Source organism: Schistocerca cancellata, chromosome 9 (genome assembly GCF_023864275.1).
Source record: "Schistocerca cancellata isolate TAMUIC-IGC-003103 chromosome 9, iqSchCanc2.1, whole genome shotgun sequence".
NCBI lineage: Eukaryota > Metazoa > Arthropoda > Insecta > Orthoptera > Acrididae > Schistocerca > Schistocerca cancellata.
Window position 1 is genome coordinate 440,558,554 of NC_064634.1, and position 27,802 is coordinate 440,586,355.

The window sequence follows — 27,802 nt, forward strand, 5'->3', positions numbered from 1 at the left end:
GGGTGCCGCGATTTTGACTTCCATCGCAGAGACGTCAAAAGAAAGGGTGATATGTGGGTAAGGGGGACTGTGACGACCATCTCATTGCGTGACATGTCCACAGTGCCGTTGGGCAGCATTGTGGTGAAATTTGGTGCCACTGTGACATCATTAAGCCATCTTACAGCTCACATAAGCTTGTGAGCTGTGGCATTTCTTTTTCCGTATATGTCGATACGATGCTGATTACAGCGCCACCGAGCCCGAGGGTGATGTTGCAGAGCGTCACACTTCTGCGCTATTACGGAAGAAGGTTCTAAGCACCTTTGAGAGAATTTTCAAACTTATGCATCGAAATAGCAGGCAAGTATGGGATTTCGGAGAAACGATCCTTTAATCCTGTTGCGCAGTGATGCTTCATACATTAGCCTTAATCTGAGGCAGAAATTTCTGATTGATGTGAATGTAATAAAAGAATTCTACCATTAATTCAGCCCATAAATCCATGGTAATTCAGTAAAGGTAGCCACTGCACCCTTGCTACTTAACGGGTGTTTAACAGAGTGCACCTCCCCATGAACCATGGATCTTGCCGTTGGTGGGGAGGCTTGCGAGCCTCAGCGATACAGATAGCCGTACCGTAGGTACAACCACAACGGAGGGGTATCTGTTGAGAGGCCAGACAGTGTGGTTCCTGAAGAGGGGCAGCAGCCTTTTCAGTAGTTGCAAGGGCAACAGTCTGGATGATTGACTGATCTGGCCTTGTAACAATAACCAAAACGGCCTTGCTGTGCTGGTACTGCGAACGGCTGAAAGCAAGGGGAAACTACGGCCGTAATTTTTCCCGAGGGCATGCAGCTTTACTGTATGATTAAATGATGATGGCGTCCTCTTGGGTAAAATATTCCGGAGGTAAAATAGTCCCCCATTCGGATCTCCGGGCGGGGACTACTCAAGAGGATGTCGTTATCAGGAGAAAGAAAACTGGCGTTCTACGGATCGGAGCGTGGAATGTCAGATCCCTTAATCGGGCAGGTAGGTTAGAAAATTTAAAAAGGGAAATGGATAGGTTGAAGTTAGATATAGTGGGAATTAGTGAAGTTCGGTGGCAGGAGGAACAAGACTTCTGGTCAGGTGACTACAGGGTTATAAACACAAAATCAAATAGGGGTAATGCAGGAGTAGGTTTAATAATGAATAGGAAAATAGGAATGCGGGTAAGCTACTACAAACAGCATAGTGAACGCATTATTGTGGCAAAGATAGATACGAAGCCCACACCTACTACAGTAGTACAAGTTTATATGCCAACTAGCTCTGCAGATGACGAAGAAATTGAAGAAATGTATGATGAAATAAAAGAAATTATTCAGATAGTGAAGGGAGACGAAAATTTAATAATCATGGGTGACTGGAATTCGAGTGTAGGAAATGGGAGAGAAGGAAACATAGTAGGTGAGTTTGGATTGGGGCTAAGAAATGAAAGAGGAAGCCGCCTGGTAGAATTTTGCACAGAGCACAACTTAATCATAGCTAACACTTGGTTTAAGAATCATGATAGAAGGTTGTATACATGGAAGAACCCTGGAGATACTAAAAGGTATCAGATAGATTATATAATGGTAAGACAGAGATTTAGGAACCAGGTTTTAAATTGTAAGACATTTCCAGGGGCAGATGTGGACTCTGACCACAATCTATTGGTTATGACCTGTAGATTAAAACTGAAGAAACTGCAAAAAGGTGTGAATTTAAGGAGATGGGACCTGGATAAACTGAAAGAACCAGAGGTTGTACAGAGTTTCAGGGAGAGCATAAGGGAACAATTGACAGGAATGGGGGAAAGAAATACAGTAGAAGAAGAATGGGTAGCTTTGAGGGATGAAGTAGTGAAGGCAGCAGAGGATCAAGTAGGTAAAAAGACGAGGGCTAGTAGAAATCCTTGGGTAACAGAAGAAATATTGAATTTAATTGATGAAAGGAGAAAATATAAAAATGCAGTAAATGAAGCAGGCAAAAAGGAATACAAACGTCTCAAAAATGAGATCGACAGGAAGTGCAAAATGGCTAAGCAGGGATGGCTAGAGGACAAATGTAAGGATGTAGAGGCTTATCTCACTAGGGGTAAGATAGATACTGCCTACAGGAAAATTAAAGAGACCTTTGGAGATAAGAGAACCACTTGTATGAACATCAAGAGCTCAGATGGAAACCCAGTTGTAAGCAAAGAAGGGAAAGCAGAAAGGTGGAAGGAGTATATAGAGGGTCTATACAAGGGCGATGCACTTGACGACAATATTATGGAAATGGAAGAGGATGTAGATGAAGATGAAGTGGGAGATACGATACTACGTGAAGAGTTTGACAGAGCACTGAAAGACCTGAGTCGAAACAAGGCCCCCGGAGTAGACAACATTCCATTGGAACTACTGACGGCCTTGGGAGAGCCAGTCCTGACAAAACTCTACCATCTGGTGAGCAAGATGTATGAAACAGGCGAAATACCCTCAGACTTCAAGAAGAATATAATAATTCCAATCCCAAAGAAAGCAGGTGTTGACAGATGTGAAAATTACCGAACAATCAGCTTAATAAGCCACAGCTGCAAAGTACTAACACGAATTCTTTACAGACGAATGGAAAAACTAGTAGAAGCCGACCTCGGGGAAGATCAGTTTGGATTCCGTAGAAATACTGGAACACGTGAGGCAATACTGACCTTACGACTTATCTTAGAAGAAAGATTAAGGAAAGGCAAACCTACGTTTCTAGCATTTGTGGACTTAGAGAAAGCTTTGGACAATGTTGACTGGAATACTCTATTTCAAATTCTAAAGGTGGCAGAGGTAAAATACAGGGAGCGAAAGGCTATATACAATTTGTACAGAAACCAGATGGCAGTTATAAGAGTCGAGGGACATGAAAGGGAAGCAGTGGTTGGGAAGGGAGTAAGACAGGGTTGTAGCCTCTCCCCGATGTTATTCAATCTGTATATTGAGCAAGCAGTAAAGGAAACAAAAGAAAAATTTGGAGTAGGTATTAAAATCCATGGAGAAGAAATAAAAACTTTGAGGTTCGCCGATGACATTGTAATTCTGTCGGAGACAGCAAAGGACTTAGAAGAGCAGTTGAACGGAATGGATGGTGTCTTGAAAGGAGGATATAAGATGAACATCAACAAAAGCAAAACAAGGATAATGGAATGTAGTCGACTTAAGTCGGGTGATGCTGAGGGAATTACATTAGAAAATGAGACACTTAAAGAAGTAAAGGAGTTTTGCTATTTGGGGAGCAAAATAACTGATGATGGTCGAAGTAGAGAGGATATAAAATGTAGACTGGCAATGGCAAGGAAAGCGTTTCTGAAGAAGAGAAGTTTGTTAACATCGAGTATAGATTTAAGTGTCAGGAAGTCATTTCTGAAAGTATTTGTATGGAGTGTAGCCATGTATGGAAGTGAAACATGGACGGTAAATAGTTTGGACAAGAAGAGAATAGAAGCTTTCGAAATGTGGTGCTACAGAAGAACGCTGAAGATTAGATGGGTAGATCATGTAACTAATGAGGAAGTGTTGAATAGGATTGGGGAGAAGAGAAGTTTGTGGCACAACTTGACCAGAAGAAGGGATCGGTTGGTAGGACATGTTCTGAGGCATCAAGGGATCACCAATTTAGTATTGGAGGGCAGCGTGGAGGGTAAAAATCGTAGGGGGAGACCAAGAGATGAATACACTAAGCAGATTCAGAAGGATGTAGGTTGCAGTAGGTACTGGGAGATGAAGAAGCTTGCACAGGATAGAGTAGCATGGAGAGCTGCATCAAACCAGTCTCAGGACTGAAGACCACAACAACAACAACAGAGTGCACTATGACGGAAATGTGGCAACAAATTAATAAATAAAAAATAAATTTATGAAGAGTATGCTACAAAATTGTACTTAAGTTTGGTACAATTCGATACATGGAACTTGATGTCCTAAATGATAGCAATAATTTTGCTGTGTCTTGGCAGTCTAAGGTTTATGCTGCGGACAATCTTAAGATCAATTACACTGTAAGTAGCGACCGTTAAGTGTGTAGGTAGTGTAAGATGGCTATTTTTTGATGATATTATTGGATGTGGTACTATTTGTAAAGGAAAATGATAAATTTGAAGAACTGTGGTCAGAGAAACAGATGATAGGCAACAGTATATGTGCCTGCGATGGCAGCAATGTGGAATCGTAGAATCTTTGACAGTCAGTAAATAGTGAAAAGCTGCTGTTTGTAACAGGCGGAGATTCGTTGAGTGTACAGTGTAACGCTTTTGGAACTGTCAGTTGCAGATTTATTATGGGGAGGAATGATGACTCAGAACAATGGTCCGATAGCGTACGGACAAAAAAAAGATTTTGTAATGGAGAAGAAAGTGTTATTTGACAAGGTAAAAAGTTTCCAGAATGAGATTTTCACTTTGCAGCGGAGTGTGCGCTGATATGAAACTTCCTGGCAGATTAAAACTGTGTGCCGGACCGAGACTCGAACTCGGGACCTTTGCCTTTCGCGGGCAAGTGCTCTATCAACATTTTTTTTTAATTGTTCTCATTTTGTTGGATTTTGTTCGTTGTATTTGTTCGGTGCGGATGTCCCATGACACCCGTTCAAGTTCAGTGTTGAGCCGCTGACTGAGTTTTTTTTTTATTACAGAGGGCAGCTAACCCTCTGACCAAACACGCTGAACAACCGTGCCGGCTTCGTGCTTGGGTAGCTCAGTTGATAGAGCACTTACCCGCGAAAGGCAAAGGTCCCGAGTTCGAGTCTCGGTCCGGCACACCGTTTTAATCTGCCAGGAAATTTCAAGGTTAAAAGTTTATTTTTGTTTTTGTAGAAAAAAAATCGTTCAAATGGTTCTGAGCACTATGGGCCTTAACATCTGAGGTCATCAGTTCCCTAGAACTTAGAACTACTTAAACCTAACTAACCTAAGGACATCACACACATCCATGCCCAAGGCAGGATTAGAACCTGCGACCGCAGCTTTCGCGCGGTTCCAGACTATAGCGCCTTCAACCGCTCGGCCACTTCACCCTCGTCACAGTCGCGTTTTTACTAATTATTCTATTGACTGAACTTCTCACTTAATTTACTGTACCATGGAAGTTATTAGATTAAATGAATTTTCAAATTAGTCTATAGTTTTTTTTAATACAAGTTCCTTCCTAACTGAAATTTCAGAACTTAAAGGTTGAGTCATGTGTATCATTGACATTCTGTGTCAAGATTATGAACCTAGTTTCCCTGGACCAACTGTAGTCAGTTCTTAGCTGTATTTTTTAGCTGTTGCGGAGTCTTGGTGTGTTGGTGTTTCTGCCAGTACTTCATTTTGCAGGTGAGATTCATAATATGTGATTGTTTAGTTTCCTTTCCACAATATAGGTCCTCTCAGATTCTTTATGTTAACAGGGCCATATGTCAGTGCAGAAACTTTCGTGTGTTTCAGGTTACTTTATTATACATGTCGACATGACTGTTTGGTTTGTTTTTTTATGCACTTACATCTTATTTTTTATTTTTATTTTCAAACAGTTCGCAGTGGCCAAGTCTACTGCGCGTGAAATTATCGGTTTTCTTATTTATCTGCTTATGAATGAGATCGGTTTTCACACACACAGGATTCTTTTCAGTTTCATGTAAGTGATGTCACTTAGAGCTCAGTAGCACGTTTAGGTTGTCAGTTCACATTCTCAAGTTTATATTTACGATAACACACACCCAAGTAAACGCTACTCACTTATACGAGGTAGTCTTCAGAGAACTCCACTGAGCGGGTTGCAGGCACTGAGCTGCACTGTCTAACTGCTGGTTCGTAGCTAAGTGTCCAAGGTGCATTACGTTTTCGTGCCTGTCGGTGGAAGAATTCCCCTGTCTGCCATTAGAAGTCATAAGTGAAATAGTCCGCAGTTGAGAGCATTCCCTATAAATTGTGAGCACCATCGGCGGACGTATACGATGTGCTGGAGCAAGTGGGACAGAAGCAGGAAGAGGTCCACGTTCGTGAGCGCCATCTGGAGGCTGCTATGTGCACTCGGGATGTGCCAGTCGAGTAACTGTTTTCCGTAATTCCTTCACGAAAGAAGATGAAGTAAATATTCCAGAATTCGAAACCAGAACAGTTGTTAGCATGAGTGACATAAAAGATATCTTAGGTGTTGCGAAACAACTCAAATCACTTAAAAAGGCAAGTCTTTCGGTCCAGATGGTACACCAATCAGGTTCCTTTCAGAGTGTGCAGACACAATAGCGCCTTTCTTAATGCAACCGCTCAATTGACGAAAGGTCCGTTCCTAAAGACTGGAAACTAACCCAGGTCATACCAGTGTTCAAGAAAGGAAATAGGAGTAACCCATTGAATTACAGAACCATATCACTGACCTCAATTTACAGTAGGATTTTGGAGCATATACTGTACTCGAACATTATGAATCAAAAAAATGGTGCAAGTGGCTCTGAGCACGATGGGACTCAACTACTGTGGTCATAAGTCCCCTAGAACTTAGAACTACTTAAACCTAACTAACCTAAGGACATCACACACATCCATGCTCGAGGCAGGATTCGAACCTGCGACCGTAGCGGTCGTGCGGTTCCAGACTGTAGCGCCTTTAACCGCTCGGCCATTATGAATCACCTTGAAGAAAATAACTTATTGATACATAACCAACACGGATTCAGAAAATATCGTTCTTGTGGAACACAGCTAGCTCTTTACTCCCATGAAGTAATGTGCTGTCGACAAGGGATCTCAGATCGATTCCATATTGCTAGATTTCCAGAAGGCTTTTGATACCGTTCCTCACAAGCGAATGTTAATCAAATTGCGTGCATATGGAGTATCGTCTCACTTGTGTGACTGGATTCGTGATTTCCTCTCAGGGAGGTCACAGTTCGTAGTGATTGAAGGTAAATCATCGAGTAGAACAGAAGTCATATCTGGCGTTCCGCAAGGGAGTGTCATAGGCCCTCTTCTGTTCCTGATTTACATAAATGATCTAGGTAATAATCTGAGCAGCCCCCTTAGACTGTTTGCAGATGGTGCTGTATAACTTACCGTCTATTAAAATCATCAGACGATCAATTCCAATTACAAAATGATCTAGAGAGAATTTCTATATGGTGCGAAAAGTGGCAATTGGCACTAAACAAAGAAAAGCGCAAGGTCATCCACATGGGTACTAAAAGAAATCCAATAAATTTTGGGTGTACGATAAATCGCACAAATCTATGGGCTGTCAATTCGACTAAATACATAGGAATTACAATTACTAGGAACTTAAATTGGAAAGACCACATAGATAATATTGTGGAGAAGGCGAAACAAAGGCTGCGCTTTGTTGGCAGGACAGAAGATGCGACGAACCCACTAAAGAGACAGCCTACATTACACTTGTCCCTCCTCTGCTGCGATATTGCTGCGCGGTGTGGGATCCTTACCAGGTAGTATTGACGGAGGACATCGAAAAAGTGCAAAGAAGGGCAGCTCGTTCCGTGTTATCGCGCAATAGGGGGGTGAGAGTGTTACTGATATGATACGCGAGTTGGGGGGGGCAGTCACTGAAACAAAGACGGTTTCCTTTGCGGCGATATCTACACTCCTTGAAATTGAAATAAGAACAACGTGAATTCATTGTCCCAGGAAGGGGAAACTTTATTGACACATTCCTGTGGTCAGATACATCACATGATCACACTGACAGAACCACAGGCACATAGACACAGGCAACAGAGCATGCACAATGTCGGCACTAGTACAGTGTATATCCACCTTTCGCAGCAATGCAGGCTGCTATTCTCCCATGGAGACGATCGTAGAGATGCTGGATGTAGTCCTGTGGAACGGCTTGCAATGCCATTTCCACCTGGCGCCTCAGTTGGACCAGCGTTCGTGCTGGACGTGCAGACCGCGTGAGACGACGCTTCATCCAGTCCCAAACATGCTCAATGGGGGACAGATCCGGAGATCTTGCTGGCCAGGGTAGTTGACTTACACCTTCTAGAGCACGTTGGGTGGCACGGAATACATGCGGACGTGCATTGTCCTGTTGGAACAGCAAGTTCCCTTGCCGGTCTAGGAATGGTAGAACGATGGGTTCGATGACGGTTTGGATGTACCGTGCACTATTCAGTGTCCCCTCGACGATCACCAGTGGTGTACGGCCAGTGTAGGAGATCGCTCCCCACACCATGATGCCGGGTGTTGGCCCTGTGTGCCTCGGTCGTATGCAGTCCTGATTGTGGCGCTCACCTGCACGGCGCCAAACACGCATACGACCATCATTGGCACCAAGGCAGAAGCGACTCTCATCGCTGAAGACGACACGTCTCCCTTCGTCCCTCCATTCACGCCTGTCGCGACACCACTGGAGGCGGGCTGCACGATGTTGGGGCGTGAGCGGAAGACGGCCTAACGGTGTGCGGGACCGTAGCCCAGCTTCATGGAGACGGTTGCGAATGGTCCTCGCCGATACCCCAGGAGCAAAAGTGTCCCTAATTTGCTGGGAAGTGGCGGTGCGGTCCCCTACGGCACTGCGTAGGATCCAACGGTCTTGGCGTGAATCCGTGCGTCGCTGCGGTCCGGTCCCAGGTCGACGGGCACGTGCACCTTCCGCCGACCACTGGCGACAACATCGATGTACTGTGGAGACCTCACGCCCCACGTGTTGAGCAATTCGGCGGTACGTCCACCCGGCCTCCCGCATGCCCACTATACGCCCTCGCTCAAAGTCCGTCAACTGCACATACGGTTCACGTCCACGCTGTCGCGGCATGCTACCAGTGTTAAAGACTGCGATGGAGCTCCGTATGCCACGGCAAACTGGCTGACACTGACGGCGGCGGTGCACAAATGCTGCGCAGCTAGCGCCATTCGACGGCCAACACCGCGGTTCCTGGTGTGTCCGCTGTGCCGTGCGTGTGATCATTGCTTGTACAGCCCTCTCGCAGTTCCGGAGCAAGTATGGTGGGTCTGACACACCGGTGTCAATGTGTTCTTTTTTCCATTTCCAGGAGTGTATTTACGAAATTTCAATAACCAACTTTCTCTTCCGAATGCGAAAATATTTTGTTGGCACCGACCTACGTAGGGAGAAATGATCATCGTAATGAAATAAAAGAAATCAGAGCTCGAATGGAAAGGTTTAGGTGTTCCTTTTTTCCATGCGCCATTCCAGAGTGGAATGGTAGAGTAGTAGTATGAAAATGGTTCGATGAACCCTCTGCCAGGCAGTTAAGTGTGAATTGCAGAGTAACCATGTATATGTAGATGTAGCTGTGCCTGTGTAGTGTCGGCCTCTCACCGTATTTGCCGTACACCTCTTTCTCGGTACATAACACTGACAGTGTGCGTCTGGGACACAGCATTGTACAGTAGTGAATCATGGACTGTGGAAAACCGAAAAAGAATAGAATCGAAGGGTTTAAGATGCGGTGTTATACGCTGGAGTGGCGAAGGTCGTGGAATAGCTAGATACACCTTTACAAATGGCAGTAGTGTTATGTACACAAGCTATGAAGGGTCAGTGCATTGGCGGAGCTGTCATTTGTACTCAGGTGATTCATGTGAAAAGGTTTCCGACGTGATTATGGTCGCTTGAGGGGAATTAACAGACTTTGAACGCGGAATGGTAATTGGAGCTAAACGCATGAATCATTCCATTTCGGAAATCGTCAGGGAATTCACTATTTCGGGATCCACAGAGCCAAGAGCGTGCCGAGTATACCACATTTCAGACATCACCTCTCACCATGGACAACGCAGTGGCCGACAGCCTTCGCTCAACGAGCGAGAGCAGCGGCCTTTGCGTAGAGTTGTCAGTGCTAATAGAAAGCAACACTGCGCGAAATAACCACAGAAATCACTGTGGGATGTGCGACGAACGTACCCGTTAGAACAGTGCGGCGAAATTTAGCATTAATGGGCTATGACAGCAGGCGACTGACCATGAGTGCTTTTGCCAACAGCACGACATCGCTGGCAGCGCATCTCCTGGGCTTGTGACCATATTGGTTGGACTTTAAACGACTGGAAAACTGTGTCTGGTCAGTTGACTCTCGATTTCAGTTGATAGCGGGGTTCGAGTGAGGCGTAGACCCAAATTGTCAACAAAGCATTGTGCAGGCTGGTGGTGGCTTCATAATGGAATGGGCTGGGTCCTTTGCTCCAATTGAACCGATAATTGACTAGAAATTCTCAGCTACTTGTAGACTATTTGCAGCCGTTCATGGGCTTCCTGTCCCAAACAACGATGGAATTTTTATGGTGGACAATGCGCCATGTCGCTGTCCCACAGTTCCTCGCGGGTGGTGGAGAACATTCTGGACAGTTCGAGCGAATGATTTGGCCATCCACAACGCCCAACATGAAGCCCGTCGAACATGTATTGGACATAATCGAGATGTCAGTTCGTGCACAATATCCTGCACCGGCAACACTTTCTCGATTATGGGGGCTGAAGAGGCAGCGTGGCTCAAAATGTCTGTAGGGCAATTTTAACGACTTGCTGATTACAAGCCACGTCGAGCAGCAGCACAAAGCGGGGCTACTGGAGCTCAGGCACGGTATTACGAGGCATCCCACGACTTTTATTACCTCAGTGTAGAAGGGTGTTCAAGGTTATGTAGACTGGTAAATCAGCAAATAAGAATGTTCTCTCCAGAATCCGCGAAGAAACAAAGATATGGAAAATGGTGGCAAGAAGAAGGGAACAACTTCCACGGTACTAGAGGGAGATTTAGAGGATGGAGACTTCAAGGGAAGGCAGAAATCTGAACATAGCAAACAAAGTGTAAGGAGGTCGGGTGCAAGTGCTGCTCCGAGATAACTGTGATAGCCTGAACATATTCAGGGGAAAGTTGCCCGGTCTCTACAACAGCGAAGCACAGGATAATGGACTTCAAGCGCGTAGGCCCGCTGTAGCGGGAACTTTGTCCTTTGACTAGGTACATTCACGTTCCAGTACAAAGCAAAAGTGGTCGCGGAAACTGCTTTCGTGCTCATCCACGACGGGTTGCTGTTAATATCATCATATTTATTGACGACGAGGAGAAAGGAATAGCAGTGGTGGAGGAAACGGTGATGGAATACTCAAGAAAAATTTCAAAGTTGTGTAAGTACGCAAATGATTGCACGAGGAGACACGATGCTCAGTGCAACGGCTTTCAAGTATCTACAGCGAAAAAGTAAAAGAGATAGGTTACACACAATAAATATCCCATTTACGATATGGATAAATGTGTTACCCGCCAGGGTAGCCGAGAGCACTAAACGCGCTGCTTCCTGGACTCGGGTAGGCGCGCCGGCCCCAGATCGAATCCGCCCGGCGGATTAACGACGGGGGCCGGTGTGCCGGCCAGCCTGGATGTGGTTTTTAGGCGGTTTTCCACATCCCGCTAGGTGAATACCGTGCTGGTCCCCACATTCCGCCTCAGTTCCATGCGTCGCAGACGTTTGAAACACGTTTGCACTATTTCACGATTTACACTAGACGCAGACTGCTGGGGTACACTGATTCCATCCTGTAGGATACGGGGTGGCGGCAGGAAGGGCATCCGGCCACCCCTTAAACTTAACATACCAAACCCGTTTAACCATGGCGGACCCTGCGTAGCTGCGGGACAAGGCGCAAGCGATAGAAATAGATATGGATAAATGTGTTATTACACAGTAATTTCTGCGATGTTGTGAACAATACAAGGAAACACCAATGTTGCCGATACTTCACAGCTTTTCCTCCTCAGAGCTGGACGTCAAGGCCAGCATGAAAATTCTGAGAAAAATTATTCTGTCTGTGAGGATTTGGTATTAGAAGCTGTCAGAACAAGTCATAGTGTGCGAACAAGAGGACAGTGTCAAAAAACTCATGCTACTTTGGATTTTATGAAAAAAATGAGCGTCAGAATTACAGCGTCCAGTGTCTTGAATAATGTTGTCACAGTAAAAAATGTAAAAGTCATATTACATTCTTAGCGGAGATATCTCATGCGGTGGTGTTAGCCCCCTGTCGGAAACGGTGTTCTTCCTCTGTGTACATGGCCCCTTCCATTCCGCACATGTGACAGCTGGGTCGTACGTGAATTTGTAAAATGTTCAGGGGGTGGACAGAAATATGGAAACATCAAAAACACAACACATTAGCATGACCATTACGGTGTTGGAAAACCGTTGCCATTCAAAACAGCTTATAGTATCCTCGGAAAGGGTAAACGGAGGATCTATAAGATTTTCAAAGGTGTCTTATAGGATTCTTGATGGAAAATAGTGGAACGTTAACGGTGATGGAGACAGACAGCGTACCCTTCTCTCGAAAGCAGACCACAAAGGCCCACTAATATTAACATCTGGTGACTCATATGGCCAGGGGAGATGCGACAGTTCATCCTCGTGCTCACAAAAGCAGTCCTGAACAATGCGATCTGAGTGAACGGGAGCTCTGCCGTGTTGGAACACAGCACCACCACTGCTGAACAGTCCTGTACCATGGGATGGACGTGATCACTTACAATGATCACATAATCCTCAGCAGTAATGCGATTTTGCAGGCTAAACACGAGACGCGTGGCACACTGCGATGTGGCTGCCCAGATCGTTACTCGCCCCCGTCATGTTTCACTATTGCGGTATAAATTCGGACAGAAGTTGGAAACAGTGTGAAACAAGACTCATCCGACCAACTGATATTTTCCATAGTCCAGGTTTTACGGTCTCGGCACCGAGTTTTCCTGTTAAGGGCGTTTCCATCAATGATGAGTGGTTTTGGAATTCTAGCTCGCCCTGCGACTCACTGCTGCTGGAGCTCCCTTCGTGTAGTTTTGGTACTGACAGCACTCGCAAGTGCGACATTCAGTTCTGTAGTGACTTTAGCAGCTGTCATCTTATTTTTCGTCGCCATCGTCTTCAATGGCCGTCTGTCACGATAACTCGACACTCACTTCTATCCGCGTGTAACATAGCGGACGACGTTTTTACTTTTTCCTTGTATGCGGTATTAATCTTCGATACGGTGGCTCTTGAAACATGAAACACTTGGATTAACTTGGTTACGAAGCATCCACCACACGACCGCCTACTATCTTCCAACGCTCGAAGGCACTGAAGTTGACAATGCACGTACAACTACACAGAACACTGTTCTGAACACGACTGATATTTGCAACGAATTGAGGACAGGGCGCAAGTGCAGTTCGTTATCAAATACAACGGTTCAACCGGCAGTCTTGGTAGCATCTGCATTTATTCAAGGACGCATATCTAGCGGTGTAGTATTCTCATCCATTCACGGCAGGAGAGTGTAAAGGATGCGTGTATAGTGTAGTATTGTGTTTGTGTGTTACGACGATGGTGAGAGGACGGAAAGGGTGAAACCCAGTGCTAGTATACAGGGTGGTCCATTGATCGTAACCGGGCCAAATATCTCACGAAATAAGCGTCAAATTAAAAAACTACAAAGAACGAAACTTGTCTAGCTTGAAGGGGAAACCAGATGGCGCTATGGTTGTCCAGTTAGATGGCGCTGCCATAGGTAAAACGAATATCAACTGCGTTTTTTTTTAAATAGGAGCCCTCATTTTTATTACATATGCGTGTAGTACGTAAAGAAATATGAATGTTGTAGGTAGACCAATTGTTTCGCTTTGTGACAGATGGCGCTGTAATAGTCACAAACATATGGATCACAATTTTAGACGAACAGTTGGTAACAGGTAGGTTTCTTAAATTAATAAACAGAACGTAGTACGTTTGAACATTTTATTTCGGTTGTTCCAATGTGATACATGTGCCTTTGTAAACTCATCATTTCTGAGAACGCATGCTGTTACAAGCTTGATTACCTGTAAATACCACATTAATGCAATAAACGCCCAAAATGATGCCCGTCAACCTCAATGCATTTTGCAATACGTGTAACGACATTCCTCTCAACAGCGAGTAGTTCGCCTTCCGTAATAATCGCACATGCATTGACAATGCGCTGACGCATGTTGTCAGGCGTTGTCTGTGGATCACGATAGCAAATATCCTTCAAATTTCCCCACAGAGTGAAATCCGAGGTAGTCAGATCCGGTGAACGTGCGGGCCATGGTATGGTGCTTCGACGACCAATCCACCTGTCATAAAATACGCTATTCAATACCGCTTCAACCGCACGCGAGTTATGTGCCGGACATCCATCATGTTGCAAGTACATCGCCATTCTGTCATGCAGTGAAACATCTTGTAGTAACATCGGTAGAACATTACGTAGGAAATTAGCATACATCGCACCATTTAGATTGCCATCGATAAAATAGGGGCCAATTATCCTTCCTCCCATAATGCCGCACCATACATTAACCAGCCAAGGTCGCTGATGTTCCACTTGTCGCAACCATCGTGGATTTTCCGTTGCCCAATAGTGCATATTATGCCGGTTTACATTACCGCTGTTGGTGAATGACGCTTCGTCGCTAAATAGAACGCGTGCAAAAAACGTGTCATCGTCCCGTATTTTCTCTTGTGCCCAGTGGCAGAACTGTACACGACGTTCAAAGTCGTCGCCATGCAATTCCTGGTCCATAGAAATATGGTACGTGTGCAATCGATGTTGATGTAGCATTCTCAACACCGACATTTTTGAGATTCCCGATTCTCGCGCAATTTGTCTGCTACTGATGTGCGGATTAGCCGCGACAGCAGCTAAAATACCTACTTGGGCATTATCATTTGTTGCAGGTCGTGGCTGACGTTTAAAATGTGGCTTAACACTTCCTGTTTCCTTAAATAACGCAACTATCCGGCGAACGGTCCGGACATTTGGATGATGTCGTCCAGGATACCGAGCAGCATACACATAACACGCCCGCTGGGCATTTTATCACAATAGCCATACATCAACACGATATCGACCTTTTACGCAATTGGTAAACGGTCCATTTTAACACGGGTAATGTATCACGAAGCAAATACCGTCCGCACTGGCGGAATGTTACGTGATACCACGTACTTATACGTTTATTACAGCGCCATCTACCATAAAGCGAAAAAAGTGGTCCAACTAAAACATTCATATTTCTTTACGTACTAACGAATATGTAATAAAAAATGGGGATTCCCATTTTAAAAAACGCAGTTGATACCCGTTTACCTATGGCAGCGCCATCTAGGGGGCCAACCATAGTGCCATCTGGTTTCCCCTTCAAGCTAGACGAGTTTCGTTCTTTGTAGTTTTTTCGTTTGATGCTTATTTCGTGAGATATTTGGCCCGGTCACTATCAATGGAGACCCTGTATAGTCTGCTCCTCTCGAAAAGCGCCTAGAGTGTCTTCAAGGTTGACGTCCCCATCCGACGGACGGATCACCATCAACAGTCTCACATGTCCTCACTTAATGAGAGAGAGGCAACTTAATCCATGAACCAGATGCAAAGACTGGAGGTCAGCAACTTTCCGCCACAATCTCTCATCCCACTGCAGGCCAAATACTGGCAGTGATAATTTCGCCCAACGCCAGGATTCCAATCGGCCCACCTCCGAGCCGTGTGTCAACCGCACAGACGTTCTTTAGTACGGCTACGGAGGCGGGAAGGGTAATTAGTGTAAGAAATGAGACACTAAAATAGTAGAACAGATATGCTGTTTGCTCGGGAACCTGACTGTTTATAAAATGAGAAAGAAGTCACCAAATGCAAACTGACAGTTATAAGAAAGGTTTACCTGGATAGGATTAATACGTTAAATCGAATATACAGGGTGGTTAGAAACAATCTGAAAAGCTTGTAAGGATGTTGCAGGATAGGTTGTACTGAGAAATAATTGTTAAGAGAAAATTCGATACGTAGCACCGTTTCCAAGTCAATTAGCATTTAAGTTAGCCAATCATGCTGTTGCGCGAACAGATTCAAGCGGCTTGCCACTTACAATCACTCTTAGTTGTCCTATTAGCGCAGATGACAGCGTACGTGACTGCTCAGGCATTAGGTCAGGTAGAGCCTTACTACCATCCAAGTACGATTTTTGTATCGCTCTTGTGTTTCATTTTAGGAAACGTTTGGCGACACCGTCTCTTGCATTCCGCTTGAATTAGCGCGCACGACGTCCTGGTTGGCTACCTTTAAAACTAATTAACTTGGAAACGGCGCAACATACCGAATTTTTTCTAAGCAATTACTTTCGGTTTTCAGATTGTTTCTGACCACCCTGTACGCTTAAGATTTTAGAAACATTTTCTGAAAGTGTTTGTTTGGAGTGTAACCCTATACGGGCCTAAAACATGGACGATAATCGGTATGGACAAGATGAGAATTGAAGCTTTTCGAATCGTTCTATTAGAGAAGAATGACGGAGACTGGATCGGTACAGCAGGTAACCAATGAAGAGATAATGAATTGGATCGAGAATGTAGTAGCTGTATGGCACGACTCGGCTAAAAGGAAAGTAGGTTCGCACTGTTGTTTGGCGAACAACGTACAAGCACAGTTAGTTAGTTGCATGTTCCGTAGATGTTTTGGACGATTCTTTCATGGAAGTGATGCGAAAGGAGTCAGTTTAAAGCATACAGTGTTGTAGACGTGGGCATTACTATTCTTCTCAAATTGCGATGGTTCATTTATGACTAATTTCATTAGCGAATACATGAATTCCGTGGATGAACACCACATATTATTCGCATTGCCCTCTTTTGTTCAATCATTACTGTCTTTCTAAGCGATGAGCTACCCTAGAAAATTATTCCTTTAAATATTATTCGGCGGAAATACGTCAGGAGATCGATACGTTTGTTTCTATGATTAGCAATTATACGACGAGCAAAAGAAGTTATTCTTAATTGTTTGACAGCCTCAATAATATGCTTCTTCCAGTTCAAGTTTTCATCAATATGTATACCGAAAAATATGGAGCGTTATATCGTATTTACTGACTCATGCTCATGCCTTGCATCCGTTGTTGGAATGACTGTTTATTGTACAAAAATGAATGTAGTGTGGTTTCTTTTAAAAATATTAGTTAGCCGAGCGGCCTAAGGCACTGCAGTCATGGACTGTGCGGCTGGGCCCGGCGGGGGTTCGAGTCCTCCCTCGGGCATGGGTGTGTGTGTGTTTGTCCTTAGGATAATTTAGGTTAAGTAGTGTGTAAGCTCAGGGACTGATGACCTTAGCAGTTAAGTCCCATAACATTTCCACACATTTTTTTAAAAATATTAGGGAGAGTCCGTTTTCAGAGAACTACTTAATATTTTTTTGAAAAATATCATTCACCAACTCTTATGTTGTTTTCTCTCTAAGGGGATTTATTGTAACACTAGTACCGTCTGCAAAATGTACCATTTTTCCGTGCAGAATGTTAAGTGGAAGGTCAATCACATATATGAGGAATAGAAATGGATCGAAAATTCAACCCTGTGGAACTCACTTTGTGATTATTTTATTTCCCAATCACCAAATTTTTTACCATTCCGACACTGTCTGAATTTTTCAGCACAACCTTTTCCAGTTTGTTTTGTAAGTATGATTCAAAGCAGCTGTGCATATCGCCGCCGTGCTTACCAAGTATTGGACCAAATTTATGATTGAATTGAGGACTTTCTTGCAGGTAGATCTCAAATCGTCGCTGTTATCGCATCAAAATCGACAGACGTAAAAGTGCTTCCAGTAGTACGCCAAGGAAGTATGATAGGATCATTGCGGACTGTAAATGATCTGGTGGCTTGGAAGCTCAACGAGAATGTATGCGGACGGTCTAATTGACTATAAAAATGCACCAAGCCAGAAGACTATCGTGAGCAGCAGGAAGACCTGTAAAGGATCGATCATTGCTGCATGCACGCACAGTTTACTGTGAGCGTAAACAAATGTAACTTACAGTGCGTAATAGTTGAGGAAATCCACTACTGTTTGATTACATCACTAGCGAAAAATCACTGGGAACAGTAACTACCATAAAATACCTAGGAGTAACCTAAAGTGAAATGACAACATACTATGTCAGTTTGAAAAGTTCGCCGAATCACCACTAAATGTTAACGCTCGCGAAACGAGGTTATCTCATAACAGTTCATCATTTGCAGTTTACACGTGACGCGTCAGTGCTCTGGGTATAGGTCTATGGTGACAACATCTCTCTATTGTTGATACTGTGTGGAAGGAAAAAATCGAGATTCGTACAGTGATTAAATGCTTCATAAAGAAAGGTATGGAAGCAAAGGAAATGTACGCCGATTTTCAGAACACACTTGGGGGCTCTGCTCCTTCATATTCAACTGTTTCCAAGTGGACAAACAAGTTTAAATTTGGTAGGGACAGTTTAAATGATGATCCGCGTAGTGGTCGGCCATGATATGGCACTACCCCATAAATTGTTGCAAAAATGCATAAAATACTCATGGATGAGCTCCGACTGAAAGTGCGAGAAATTGGAGAAGGTGTAGGGGTGTCGCCTGACAAGGAATAACACTTTATTATAGTGGAAATGAATATGTGAAAATTATCTGCTCGGTCGATGCCGCAACTCTTAACGCGGAACCAGAAACATCATAATGGGAATGCCCGAACAATGTTTAATCCGACTTCAGAGACACCAACAAGAGATTTTGCACCGGTTTGCGACTACAAATGAAACTTTGGTACAATATGGTACCCCAGAGACAAAGGAACTGTCAAACCTGTGGAAACCTGTTAGTTCACCACCACCGAAGAATGTAAAGGCAATGCTGTCGGTCGGAAAGAACGTGAAGTCAGTTTTCTGATAAGCAAAAAGGATCTTGCTGATATTATCTTCCTACTAATCAAACAGTTACGGGACAATACTACGTTAATCTCCTGGACCAGCTACTGCAAAAGACAACAGCTTTGTCGTCGAAGAAAGTCATTCTTCAACAAGACAGTGAGCGCCCGCAGACAAAAATACATTATCTAAGATACGAATTGTTGTCACATCGGCCTTCGTAATTTGGCTCCATCAGACTACCACATATGTATTTCCCAAGCTCAAAACTTTCCTCAGTGGACGGAGATTCTCTTCAAACGAAGAACTGACTGCGGAAGTTGACGGGTATTTTGTATGCCTGGAGAACTAGTTTTAGAGATAGGATCAAGGCATTGGTACGTCGCTGAACCAAATGCATTAGTGTACAGGGCGACTATAACGAAAAATAAAAAAGTTTCGCTGAGGTAGGTCGCGTCTTTCTATTCCGTTCCGAGGAATTTTCAAATTGCGCTAACAAAACAAACTGTAGGAAAAGAAGATGCCTAACCGAGGCTAATTCGAAGAATCACAAGGCAAAATTCGTCCACGAAAGACGTGGCCTATGAAATATTTATTTTTGCCGGTTCTTGAGCATTGCTCGTCGGTATGGGATGCTTACGGGGTTCTATTAATAGAAGAGACAGCACAAAAATCCTCGAAGAACGGCGCGGGATAGTTTAGTCCGTGTAAGAACGTTTCGGAGATGCTTAACAAACTCCAGTGGCAGGCGCTACAAGAGAGGCGCGGTTCAACACGGAGAGGTTAAGATTACACTGCTGGCCATTAAAATTGCTACACCACGAAGATGACGCGCTACAGACGCGAAATTTAACCGACAAGAAGAAGATGCTGTGATATGCAAATTATTAACTTTTCAGAGCATTCACACAAGGTTGGCGCCGGTGGCGACACCTACAAAGTGCTGACATGAGGAAAGTTTCCGACCGATTTCTCATACACAAACAGCAGTTGACCGGCTTGCCTGGTGAAACGTTGTTGTGATGCCTCGTGTAAGGAGAAGAAATGCGTACCAGACGTTTCCGACTTTGATAAAAGTCGGATTGTAGCCTATCGCGATTGCGGTTTATCGTATCGCGACATTGCTGCTCGCGTTGGTCGAGATCCAATGACTATTAGCAGTATATGGACTCGGTGGATTCAGGGGGGTAATACGGAACGCCGTGCTGGATCCCAACGGCCTCGTATCACTAGCAGTCGGGATGACAGGCATCTTATCCGCACGGCTGTAACGGATCGTGCAGCCACGTCTCGATCCCTGAGTCAACAGATGGGAACGTTTGCGAGACGACAACCATCTGCACGAACAGTTCGACGACGCTTGCAGCATCGTGGACCTGCAGCTCGGAGACCTTGGCTGTGTTTACCCTTGACGTTGCATCACAGACAGGAGTGCCTGCAATGGTGTACTCAACGAAGAACCTGGGTGCACGAATGGCAAATGTCATTTTTTCGGAATAATCCAGGTTCTGTTTACAGCATCATGATGGTCGCATCCGTGTTTGGCGACATCGCGGTGAACGCACATTGGAAGTGTAAATTCGTCATCGCCATACTGGCGTATCACCCGGCGTGATGGTGTGGGGTGCCATTGGTTACACGTCTGGGTCACCTCTTGTTCGCAATGACGGCACTTTGAACAGTGTACGTTACATTTCAGATGTGTTACGACCCGTGGCTCTACCCTTCATTCGATCCCTGCGAAACCCTACATTTCAGCAGGATAATGCTCTACCGCATGTTGCAGGTCCTGTACGGGCCTTTATGGACACAGAAAATGTTCGACTGCTGCCCTGGCCAGCACATTCTCCAGATCTCTCACCAACTGAAAATGTCTGGTCAATGGTGGCCGAGCAACTGGCTCGTCACAATACGCGTCACTACTCTTGATGAACTGTGGTATCGTGTTGAAGCTGCATGGGCAGCTGTACCTGTACACGCCATCCAAGTTCTGTTTGACTCAATGCCCAGGCGTATCAACGCCGTTATTGCGGCCAGAGGTGGTTGTTCTAGGTACTGATTTCTGAGGATCTATGCACCCAAATTCCGTGAAAATGTAATCACATGTCAGTTCTAGTATAATATATTTGCCCAATGACTATCCGTTTGTCATCTGCATTTCTTCTTGGTGTAGTAATTTTAGTGGCCAGCAGTGTATTTGTGCCTGGCAGGATCTAGAACCGGCATCTCCTGCTTGACGCCAGAGGTCGCCTTGACAGCCTTGGTCACCCGAGCACTCTCCCCGAGCCGACCCAGACTTCATACGTCACCGCATTCGTCCAAATCCTACAATTGCACGGATGCCGCAAGACCCGTACGGGGAAGAACTGTGAGGACGGGGCGTGAGTCGTGTTTCGGTAGCCCAGACGGTAGAGCACTTGCCCGCGAAAGGCAAAGGTTCCGAGTTCGAGTATCGGGCCGGTACACAGCTTTAATGTGCCAGGAAGTTTCATATCAGCGCACACTCCACTGTAGAGTGAAAATCTCATTCAAAACCCGTACGTTTAAACTCGAAGGCCAGTTATTAGGCATGAAATACTAAATTGCAGAGCCTGTGTTGTTCTAACGGTCTTTAGAATGTCCTGTACGGGACTCCCAGTGCAAGTATACGATGTAGACGAAAGCTGTCACGTACGGAAGTATGAGCTGGTCCGGGGAGCGTACAGTGGTTGCTGAGCGGTTAAAGCGACCGATCGCGTTAAGGGGAAACGGCAGGGCAACGGTCGAAAAAACTCGAAATTTTATATTACGGAATTCGAATGTATATACATTGAAGAATTATCCCTCAAAATATTATGCGCGAACCCCAAAAAGTAACGATTTTGTGAGCGTTTGAAGCCGAACGTGCACGACAAATGGTTCAAATAGCTCTGAGCACTATGGGACTTAACTTCTGAGGTCATCAGTCCCCTAGAACTTAGAACTACTTAAACCTAACTAACTTAAGGACATCACACACATACATGTCCGTGGCAGGATTCGAACCTGCGACCGTAGCGGTTGCGCGGTTCCAGACTGTGGCGCCTAGAACCGCTCGGCCACCTCGGCCGGCGTGCACGACACGGCTCGGCGTTAGAGAACGGGTTCCGCGCTCACGCTCCGTATTTATACCGATTTGAGTAAATCTGATTTACTGGAATACCGTTTGGGCGGTTTTACTCAAAATGTGGACGAAAGTTTCAATAGTCTCATTTGAAGATGCGTTCAAAAAATAACATCCGACAGAAACGAAATTGTCAACATTGCTTCAAATTTGGCCGTATATCTAGGCCATACTGAATTGATGCACGTAGTAAATGCCCTTCGAATCAAAATCAGCGATGAAATGCTCCGGTTCTGTAAAGACAGAGACGCTAGCAGCCATACGGTCAGCGACGAAAAGGGCTTTGTGGACGAAAATAAGGGCTTATCATGTCAAAGTAACAGAAAGCGGCCATCCTCTAGCCGGGGCGATAGTGATTATGGACCAGGCATCAATTATATCCCGCAAGCTTCAGGCTTCGCCCCTTTTTTTGTATGATAAATACTTGTCAAACTTTAAACGCGTTTTTCTCAAAACCAAGTTCTTCGGGATGGTCAGGCACACTACAATTTTCATCCGATTTTAACGATTTTTGGTCTCCCTTGAAGCAAACTGAATTCTCTTCAGTTCATCGTGGCCGATTTCCTTATGTCGATATATAGCATTTTTCGGCCAAAAAAGGGGGTCCAAAAATGGCCATTTTTTTCAAATATCTATAATTTCCCCATATACATAAATTTGCAAATCCCTACGATGAACTAAAATTACAACCGCAAGGATAAGGGTGATATATTAATTTCATGTTTTAGATAACCACAATCAGAGTTACAGCGACAACTGTCGATCTACCTCCTTTCAGAGCTGCCTCGGGAAAATCCCATTTACACAGTGAAGATATTAATAATTTTCAGTAAACAAAATATCAACAAAAACTTCAATGTACGTTTTACTCGTGGCAGTAAATCTCATTTGCCGGCCGCGGTGGCCAAGCGGTTCTAGGCGCTTCAGTCCGGAACCGTGCTGCTGCTACAGTCGCAGGTTCGAATCCTGCCTCGGGCATGGATGTGTGTGATGTCCTTAGGGTAGTTAGGTTTAAGTAGTTCTAAGTCTAGGGGACTGATAACCTCAGATGTTAAGTCCCATAGTGCTCAGAGCCATTTGAACCAAATCTCATTTGTTTTCTACATTCCAGTATGGAGAAAAAAATCCTGAACCTGAGCAATATTTTTGTCCGTCACCCTGTCGTTCCCTCTTAAGCGGAGATCCGGTCTAGAGTCTTGGCCAGACACAAATTTTCTTTGGTCACCAATGTATAGCGCAACCAAAGCTAGCGAGATTCTCAAATACGAATATGATTCTCGCATTTCAAGCGGCTGTTGGGCACTGCAGTGCCTGTTCCTTCAGACACGCATGCGTATCTGAAGGACGCAACAAAGTACAAAAAAAATGGTTCAAATGGCTCTGAGCACTATGGGACTTAACTTCTGAGGTCATCAGTCCCCTAGAACTTAGAACTACTTAAACCTAACTAACCTAAGGACATCACACACATCCATGCCCGAGGCAGGATTCGAACCTGCGACCGTAGCGGTCGCGCGGTTCCAGACTGTAGTGCCTAGAACCGCTCGGCCACCCCGGCCGGCCTACAAAGTACATTAGAACAACATAGGCACTGCAGTTTTAGAGTTTACAATTGAAATTACGAGGGAGTACGTCCAGGGAAGACTCGGGAAACATGTTACTTCGTGTCACATGCGTCTCGTGAAACTACAACGAGAAAACCAGAGAAATTAAACCTAATACAGAGATTTACAATCAGTCATTCATCCCACGCGCCATTCGCGAATGCAACAGGGTTGCACCAGAAGCAGCTTCCAGGTAGCTAACAGAGTGTCGTTTTCGCTGACCATCCCACGTGGACTGCTGGACTTACCTACAAGAGAGGATCGCCGTGGAGTCGTGCTGTCGTGTGTCGTCACCAGCTGCGACCCACGTCTTTATAACGGCGCGTCCTACCCCACCCCCACCCCAGGAGCCCATTGTGGAGCCCGCCTCGCCGCGTCTTCTGCGTCCCCCTTCCCCTCCCCTCCCTCGTCGACTCCCTTCCCTTATCAATAGGAGCGCTTGTGATGCTTCCCCGGATTGCTTGCTGCTGTCATACGAAAACACACGCCACGCCCCCGGCGCGTTGTTATAGAAGCGCTGCAGGGCCGCTGTATTCACACAGTCGAACCCTCATTTCGGTTTATTTCTCGAGCATAAAAGGCGCCTCCTCCTGGAAACTGTGCTCTCGGCGAAACATTTTACGTGCAGCCTAGGAAATTACCGGACACGTGTTTCTTCACAGAAACCAGCACCTCTACCGAAAATAAATTCATCGTACAATATCCAATTCGCGTCCTTCACATACGACATCCCACGTCGCAGTGCAACCAAACATTGTGTCACACTCATTTCACTGAAGAACACGATCCACCAAGCCAGATTTTCTTCACTTCTTACTAGCAGGTCATTTATATTAAGCCTACATGAGTTAAAGTAATTTACTCAAGAGAAATTGACTATGTTTCTGGAAATTTTGCTTCTTGCATCTTTTATTAGGAGAAACCTAGTGTTTTTATCATTTTTCCTTTATAACTGACTTTTTTGCAATCAAATTCATTAAATTTGTTGTATTTCAAATTATACTTTGTAATTTTTATTCGCAATATTTTCTTACAAATTCCGTGGCAGTGTATTGGTACTGATACTACCCGACACATGATGAGTGGAGCTTTGTGGTCAGTTTTATTAAATTTTTTCCTCAGTACAGTAACAAAACTAATTATTCTTGTCGACAAACGTGATATGACATTGACGAACGAAATGTATTTTATATCGGAAAATAATCGTAGTAGGTATCATTAAATGACTCCTGAGTGTCATCTCCGGGGCACCCGCCATATGCAGTTTTTCTGTTAACAGTAGTGGAGCGTTTGTGATTAGCCATGGCTGGACTCGGTCATGTGCAGCAGTTTTTTTTAATGTCGGCAAATGCAATATTCACGTGTTTATGAAGACAGAAATAATAATAAACGGCTTAGTTTAGAATCAAGTAGAATGATACTAATCATTTAATCGTATACATGAACTTAGAGAACCTTAAAATACTTTTTCAGCATAAATCGTTGAATGAGCTAAATGAACTATTTTCCAACAGCTTCTGGTGATGGAAATACACGCATCAAAAAAAGTTTTGCATCACCTCGGTTTCAGTTCCGGAACCTGTACAGAAAATTGGAATAGAGATCAACATTATTTCCGCCCTTTTTATTGCTCATGAAAACTACACATTGCATTTTGTAGCACCATATAACGAGACCTTCACACGTGGTAGTCCAGATTGCTGTACACACTGGTACCTCTAATACCCAGTAGCACGTCCTCTTGCATTGATGCATGCCTGTATTCGTCGTGGCATACTATCCACCAGTTCATCAAGGCACTGTTGGTCCAGATTGTCCCACTCCTCAACGGCGATTCGGCATAGATCCCCCAGAGTGGTTGGTGGGTCACATAGTCCATAAACAGCCCTTTTCAATCTATCCAAGGCATGTTCGATAGGGTTCACGTCTGGAGGACAAGCTGGCCACTCTAGTCGAGGAATGTCGTTATCCTGAAGAAAATCATTCACAAGATGTGCATGATGGGGTCGCGAAATGTTGTCCACGAAGACGAATGCCTCGCCAATATGTTGCCGATATGGTTGCACTATCGGTCGGAGAATGGCATTCACGTATCGTACAGCTGTTACGGCGCCGTCCATGACCATCAGCGGCGTACGTCGCCGCACGTAACGCCACTCCAAAACAGCAGGAAACCTCCACCTTGCTGCACTCTCTGGACAATGTGTCGAAGGCGTTCAGCCCGACCAGGTTGTGTCTAAACACGTCTCCAACGATTGTCTAGTTGAAGGCATACCATCGGTGAAGAGAATGTGGTGCCAATCCTGAGTGGTCCATTTGGCATGTAATTGGGCCCATCTGTACCGTACTGCATGGTGTCGTGGTTGCAAAGGTAGACCTCGCCATGGATGTCGGGAGTGAAGTTGAGCATCATGCAGCCTATTGCGCACAGTTTGAGTCGTGACACGATGTCTTGTGGCTGCACGAAAAGCGCTATTCAACATCGTGGCGTTGTTGTCAGTGTTCCTCCAAGCCATAATCCACAGGTAGCAGACATCCACGGCAGTAGTAGCCCTTGGGCGGCCTGAGCGAGGCATGTCATTGACAGTTCCTGTCTCTCTGTATCTCTTCCATATCCGAACAACATCGCCTTGGTTCACTCCCAGACGCCTGGACACTTCCCTTGTTGAGAGCCCCTCCTGGCACAAAGTAACAATGCGAACGCGCTCGAACCGCGGTATTGATCGTATAGGCATGGTTGAAAAACAGCCATGTACATCCTTCCTGGTGGAATGACTGGAACTGATAGGCTGTTGGATCCCCTCCGTCTAACAGGCGCTGTTCATTCAAGGTTGTTAACATCTTTGGGCGCGTTTAGTGACATCTCTGAACAGTCAAAGGGACTGTGTCTGTAATACAGCATCCACAGTCTGGACTGTAGTAAAATGTATTTATTCACGATCGCGATTCTAGCTTATTATGCTAGTCTCAAGTACCAACCGCACACAACACCAGTTCGTAAGATGGTGGATCTGTTATAAAATTAGTATAATTTATACTAAATAAATTTATAATTTATTATTCAGTTAGCGCAATTTTGGACCTAAAATTGGGTACCAAAGGTTTTTTCCCGCAACTACCACACACACACACACACACGCACGGACATCTGAAATGTATCTCTCAGTACTTTTAGTTCATTTATGTGCAGTAGAACCATCTTGACTTTTTTCATTTATTCGAAGTGGGTCCGCCAATGTGTTTTACTTTGAGGATTCAAGGTATAGTCTACATCTACATGGTTACTCTGCAATTCACACTTAAATGCCTGGCAGAGGGTTCATCGAACCATTTTCATACTACCATTCCACTCTCGAATGGCGCGGGGGAAAAAGGAACACCTAAATCTTTCCGTTTGAGCTCTGATTTCTCTTATTTTATTATGATGATCATTTATACCTACGTAGGTGGGTGTCAACAAAATATTTAAGCATTCAGAAGAGAAAGTTGGTGATGAAATTTCGTAAATAGATCTCGCCACAAAGAAAACTGCCTTTGTTTCAGTGACTGCCACCCCAACTCGCGTATCATATCAGAGACACTCTCACCTCTGTAGCGTGATAACACGAAACGAAATGCTCTTTTTTGCACTTTTTCGATATCCTCCGTCAATTGTACATAAAAACAAGAATATATAATAATAAATTTTCTTCATTTATATAATATACATATATATCACTGTATATGTATGTGTGTATGTCTGGACTATCTTTCTAAATCCCTAGGCGATTACAACCAGATTTTGCACAGAATCAGCAGACCTCTTGAATATCAGAACTGTCATTTTTATAACATCCAACCTTCAACAGGAGTGCAGATATGAGCAAAAATTTATCTTTCCAGCCTGTGGCATATAGTCTGCACTTCATGACAGGCAAGCTATGTGAGAACAGTATTGACCTGCCAAATCAATCTGCTTTGCAGGGCAGCCTGCATGTCAGGGGCAAGATATAGTTTTCTGGGCCCCAACATGTAGGCTGCCCTGTATGACATGTGTGATGTGTTGAAGTGGTATCAGCCTGCTTCATTGACTTGCTTTGCATGGCACTCTCTATCTCGTGGGAAAGTAAATGATTTTAAAGCCCATGATTTGTAGCTTGCCCTCTATGATAGGTGTGTTGTGGTGGCAGTATTAGTCTGCTTGACTGAACTGTATTGCTGGGGTTATATGTACCATTGAACATGACTCTGGACAGGTTGAAATTGTGGGTGAGAGGATGGATACAACAAGGAGGGGGAAGAACTGGACAGGGAGGAATGGGAGATGCATGATCCAGCTGGAAGGTGTAAAGGGATGGCAGATTGGAAA

The 27,802-nt window shown here is 44.7% G+C and overlaps 1 protein-coding gene across 1 annotated transcript in view; it reads right to left on the minus strand.

Moving 5' to 3' along the window:
* Positions 1-23,725, minus strand: part of LOC126100265 (eclosion hormone-like) — a 48,547-nt gene extending 24,822 nt beyond the window's left edge. The window contains exon 1 of the mRNA XM_049910854.1: positions 23,703-23,725. The gene's annotated coding sequence lies outside the window, so the exon portion shown is untranslated. The remainder of the gene's footprint in view (positions 1-23,702) is intronic.
* Between the last annotated feature and the right edge of the window lie 4,077 nt (positions 23,726-27,802).